The following is a 6,000-nucleotide window of genomic DNA, read 5'->3' as shown; positions in this document are numbered from 1 at the left end:
GGCAACTAATTTAAAAAAACAAAAAAAAAAAACAAAAACAACTTTATTTTGTAAGAGCAGTTTAGATTCACAGCAAAACTGAGAAGAAGGTACAGAGATTTCCGTTCATCCCCTGTCCATGCCCACAGCATGCAGAGCCTCCCCCGTTATCAGCATGCCAGGCCAGAATGGTACATTTGGTTACAACTGATGAACCTACATAGACACAGCATAAACACCCAGAGTCCATAGTTTACCTTACGGGTCACTCTTGGTGTTGTACGTTCTACGGATTTGGACACGTATAATGTGACATGTATCTGCCATTATAGTATCATACAGAGTAGTTTCACTGGCCTAACAATTGAGGTGGCTAATTTTCAGCATTCAACCCAGGGGCAGCTGAGCCATGGGCAGTTTGGTCATAGAAAGGTAGTGTCATTCCATCTGGTAGTCCCAGAGGGGTGAGGACTAGATCTCAGGCAGGATCCCATGTGCTCGTTCCTCCCTCCCCGCATCTCCAGCATCCAGTGAGGGGCCTGGCTTGGAACAGGAGCAAAGCAGTTGTGCAAGCAGGAGGGCTGGAGGCTGAAGGGGCCAAGACTCCTGCCCAGTTCCTCTGCTCTCTCACCCCAAGGCGCCCCGTCAGCCAGGGCCGGGCCAGAGACGGTCCTCATGGGAGAACATGTAAGGACTATTCACTCCATCCCTAGATGGCCCCAGATGTCTAAGACCATGGCCAGGGCACTGACAACAGCAGCCGGTGGAAAGGCAAGACTTCAGCTGTGTCTCTACTTGCAAAGGAAATGGGGCAGGATGTAGGCACACAGCAGCACAGAGCAAGGCTAGATGCTGCACCCACCCCCCTTCCTGTGAAACCTGAGACACCTCTGCCCGGAACTGGTTGGTTTTCAGTAATGGCAGGAGTCTGGCTTGTTCCTTTCCAGCTGCACACCAGGAAAGGAGCCTGCCGCCCGCTGAAACTCCTCTCATTCAGAAACATTGGGCTACTTGGGAGGGGAGATTTCGGAGTCAGAATACTGAAATGCAAATGCGCTTTCCAGGGCAGGACAAATGCCTTGGGGGATGGAGGAGGCATCAAACTCCAGCCAGTGGCTGAGGCAGAATAGGTGGGATGCACTCACTCCCCAAGTCCCAGGGTCCCCCCCTCACCCCCCGACCCCCCCCCCCAGCTTCTCCCCCACGTCACCCACAGCACCCGCCGTTCCTCCCCGCGGAGGTCCCTGCCCCTCACTGCGCTGGATGCAGAGAGGACACTCTCTCTCTGCCCAATGACCTCACGGTCCTACAGGAAAAGGGACTTTCAAACACCAAATATATTTTCGCATGAAAGCCTTCTCAAGACAGGCTCTGGCAGCCAGACTGAGGCCTTAATACGAGCGGAGCTGCCCTCTCACCACAGAGTCAGTGATGGGAGCTTTCAGGGCACTTACCGAAGCCATCTGGAAGCCTGGGCTGTGTCTGGAATTCAGCTGCTCCTGAACCCAGTTTTATGTTAAAGTTAAGAATGTTGCTTTCATTTTCCTTCTGACACTGTTGAAAAGCTTTAAACACTAAACTTTTTTTTTAAGGGAGACTAAAGATTTGCTTTAATTGGAAAGGTCAATAGTTAGCTACATCAAAACATGGAATCACCGAGGCTTTAAAGCCACCTGAAAGCAGTCAGAGTAGGAGGGAGACCTTATAATTTGCTCCTGCTTGAGAAAACCAAGGTCTCTTTCAGCAAAAACCTGGACAACTATTCCTACTCCAGGAAGGGGGGCATTTAGAGGCACAGAGGTGCCAACCCCGAGTGCACTTACCTAGGCCATCATAAAAACTCCAGGAAATATTGGGTCAGAAGCCATGGGGCAGGCCAGATGGGGTGCTGCACTCCACAGGGCAAGCCTTCAGGAGGTGGGTGCCTTGGAGCATGTGGGTCCCAGGAGTTCATTGCCCCTGTAGGACACATTTGGCTGCAAGAAGTAGAACTTAACTAAAAGGGGTTTTGACAGCCTGGATAGTCACTATCTCCGTAACAAAAAGACAGAGGCAGGTGACTCAGATTCAGTTCAGCAGCTCACCAAGGCCACCAGGGACCCAATCATTTTACAAATCTGAGGAGAAATATAAATTCAAAGTTTGCAAAGTTCAACAAATCCCAAGCAGGATAAAAACGAAGAAAATCACACAAAGGCACAGCATAACCAAATTGTTGAAAAGCAATGTTAAAGAGAAAAGTCTTAGAATCAGCTAGAGAAAAAAAGACACATTAAATACAGTAGAACAGTTTATCACCAGAAACAGAATAAGCCAGAAGGCAATTAAACATCTGTACAGTGATGAAAAATAAAATGAGAAATCAGAGTATGTATCCAGCTAAAATATTTTTCAAGAGCAAAAGTGAAAGAAAAATGTATTCTGATAAATAACACTTAGGAGAATTCATTGCCAGCACTCTTGCAATGTAAGAAATATATTTCCTCTTCCACCTCAATCAGTTTTCACCTCATGTATTTGAAGCTCTGTTGTTCGGTACATTCATATTTGCAATTGCTAAGTATTCTTGGTGGATTGACCCCTGTATTATTATAAAATGTTCCTCTCTGTCCCTGGTCATTTTCTTTGCTCTGAAGTCTACTTTTTCTGATATTATTATGGTCTCCCTGCTCTCTTCTGAGTAATGTTTGTGTGTGTATATTTTTCTCTCTGTTTACTTTTGACCTACACATATCATTATATCAGTACTTGACATGAGTTTCTTGTAGACAACATGCTTTTTTTAAAAATCCATTCTATCGATCTCTCTTTTAATTGATTTATTAAACCATTTGTATTTTATGTAATTGTTGATATGTTAGGGGCATCGGTCTGCCATTACACTGTTTTAAACACTTTCTTTGTTCCTTCTGGTTTTGTTCTTCTGCTTCACTTTTCTTGCCTTTCTATGTCTTACCTGAACATTTTTAGAATTCTATTATCTATAGTGTTTTTGTAGATTTTTTTGGTGGTTGCTCTAGGTATTATATTATAGTTATAATCGATGAACCCACATTGACACATCATTATCACCTGAAATCTACAGTTTACATTCACATTCACTCTTCCAAGGGACATTCTTATGCAGTTTTGGGGGCCTCTTTCTCTGCAGCTCCCTGTTCTCTGGTACCTTGCTCCTTGAATCCCAGTGGTCTTAGAAAATCCCTGAACTCTGATCTGCTTCCTGCACTTAATGAGACTGTCTATGTCTGACGCTGTTTACCTGCACCAAGGTTTGGGAAATACCCTCAGGCATAAGTCTGGGCACATGTGAGCCTTGCCTCCAACACGTCCCTTCTATCAAGGATCTTTGTTGCTGTCCAGTGGCTACAAACCCTTTTGAAAATAGTTCAGAGATTCACAGGAAGTTGCAAAGATAATACAGAGAAGTCCTATTATCTTCAGCCAGTTTCCTCCAATAGTTACATCGAACAAAACTATAGTACAATATCAGAACCAGGAAATTGTCATCGGTACAAGTGTGTGTACAGTTTTATGTCATTTTATCACATGTATAGATTCATGTAACCACCATAACCATCGGGAGACAGACAATTCCGTTACAACAAAGCTCCCCCTCAAGCTACCTCTATAATCACAGCTCTTCCTCTCCCTCCTACCATTGCTAACCCCTGGAAAATGCTAATCTGTCCTTTACAATTTTGTCTTTCTTGAGAATGCTGTATAAGTAAAATCACACATGTGAAGTTTTGAGATTGGCTTTTTTCACTCAACATATCTCCCTCGATATCCAGCCAAGCTGTTGCCTGCATCAGCGGTTTGTTCCTTTTTTATTGCTGAGTAATATTCCTTGATATGGATGTATCACTGTTTGTTTAACAGTTCACTTGTTGTAGGATAATTTTAGTTGTTTTTAGTTTTTGGCTATTACAAATAAAGCTGCCATGGACGATTGTGCCCAGGTATTTATGTGAACATAAATTTAATTTCCTGCTTCCGTGTGTGATGGGCCAACTGCATACTGTGGTCCCCTTCTCAGGCTTTGGAGTTTTTTGTTTTTTTTTAAAATATTGGCTATATTCCCCGTGTTGTACAGTATATCCTTGTAGCTTATTTTATACCTAATAATTTGTACCTCTTAATCCCAGGGCTCCGTTTTTTTTTGTTTTTTTTTAATATTAATTAATTAATTAATTAAATTTTGGCTGTGTTGGGTCTTTGTTTCTGTGCGAGGGCTTCCTCTAGTTGTGGCAAGCAGAAGCCACTCTTCATTGTGGTGCGCGGGCCTCTCACTATCGTGGCCTCTCTTGTTGCGGAGCACAGGCTCCAGACGTGCAGGCTCAGTAGTTGTGGCTCACGGGCTTAGTTGCTCCGCGGCATGTGGGATCTTCCCAGACCAGGGCTCGAACCCGTGTCCCCTGCATTAGCAGGCAGATTCTCAACCACTGTGCCACCAGGGAAACCCCGGCTTTGGAGTTTTGATCAAAGTTTGGTCAGTGAATCATAGACTGAGCAGTGCAGATGAAACCAAGAGTGAGGCACTGGAGTCCATCTAGAAGGCCGGGCAGGAGAGCACACTCAGCCTGGGCTCCATGATGTCTACGCTGTGTCCTCTTGATTGATAAGGGAAAATCCATAGTGGATTGGCTCCCTCACTTCCGTTCGCTGGTCTTGGGAAGAGTGGGCACCAGCTGCTATTTTGAAAACTTGTATAAGGATTCTGTTATTATATAAGAGCCTCTTTTCCCTGGGGGACCATGAGGTCTTTGCAGAGTGGATATCTCCTTTCTGTGACCGCAGACTACACGTCTGGCACATGGGGGGGGGGAGGCACTGTGAGTGATACATGCGGGGACCTGGTCCTTGTTCTAGAAGCTGTGTCTGTCTGGGTCTTGGGGCCCAGCTTGCTCACACCCAGTTCACAGAGGAGCCTCGATACTGAGTCTATGGGGGAAACCTTGGGTCTCTGGGAGGTGAACTAATCCCTGTCTTGCCTCCCTCAGCTGCTGGTGAGGGTTTAGACCCTTCTCAGCCCCCAAACAGCACCTCTGTCCCCCCTCTTCCTTTCACAGTCTTTTCCTCCCAGTTCAAGACCATTCTAGTTTAAGCTGTGCAATATCCAGCAGCCTTGATTTTCTGTGTGATTGAAGTTCTAGGCGGGGTTGGATTCAGCTCGGTGGTGTGCAGCTGAAAAAGATAAGCTGCGTTCATATATTTATTCCAGGAAACGGAACAATTCCAGGAAGGCATGTATCATAATCTTAAAAAAAGGAGGTTGTCTGGCCTAGTTCCAGAAGGGAACTTCCCCACCCCTAGTGACGATCCCCTGTTTCTTCATCCAGATGGGGGCCAAGTGTAGACTTCAGCTCAGCATTGCTATTGACAGTGCCCTGGCCATGGTCTTAGACATCTGGGGACATTTAGGGATGGAGTGAATAGTCCCTACATGTTCTCCGGATGGAGACCATCTCTGGCCCTGCCCTGGCTGACAAGGTGCCTTGGGATGAGAAAGCAGAGGAGCTGCGCAGGAGTCCTGGCCCCGCGGAGCCTCCAGCCCTCCTGCTTGCACAATTGCTTTGCTCCTGTCCCAAGCCAAGCCCCTCACTGGATGCTGGAGCTGCAGAGAGGGAGGGACGAGCACACAGAATCCTGCCTGAATGGAGCTCCAAGCCCAGAGGGGTGCAGACAGGAACAGGGAATCACAGCACGACACAACCATGGGGGAGACGGGGAGGTCCTGGGCGCCTGGGGACCCAGAGGGTGGCAGCTGACCAGGCTGGGGCCTGCAGGGCAGCTTCTCAGATATGGGGTGTCTGATGGGGGAGAAGAGGAACGGGGGTATGGGGCAGGGTGTGGGGTCAGAGAGAACTGGATGTGCACAGGAGCAGAGGCAACAACGAGCAGCGGGTCAGGGAAAGGGCAAGCCATCCAGTCAGCCTGGGTGGAGCAGGAAGGGCGAGGAGAGGTGAGGAGGGCAGGCCAGGAAGGGCTGTGAGCTGCCCAAAGGACCTGCCCTGTGCT

Source organism: Eubalaena glacialis, chromosome 10 (assembly GCF_028564815.1).
Source record: "Eubalaena glacialis isolate mEubGla1 chromosome 10, mEubGla1.1.hap2.+ XY, whole genome shotgun sequence".
NCBI lineage: Eukaryota > Metazoa > Chordata > Mammalia > Artiodactyla > Balaenidae > Eubalaena > Eubalaena glacialis.
Note: the sequence above shows the minus strand (reverse complement) of the source record.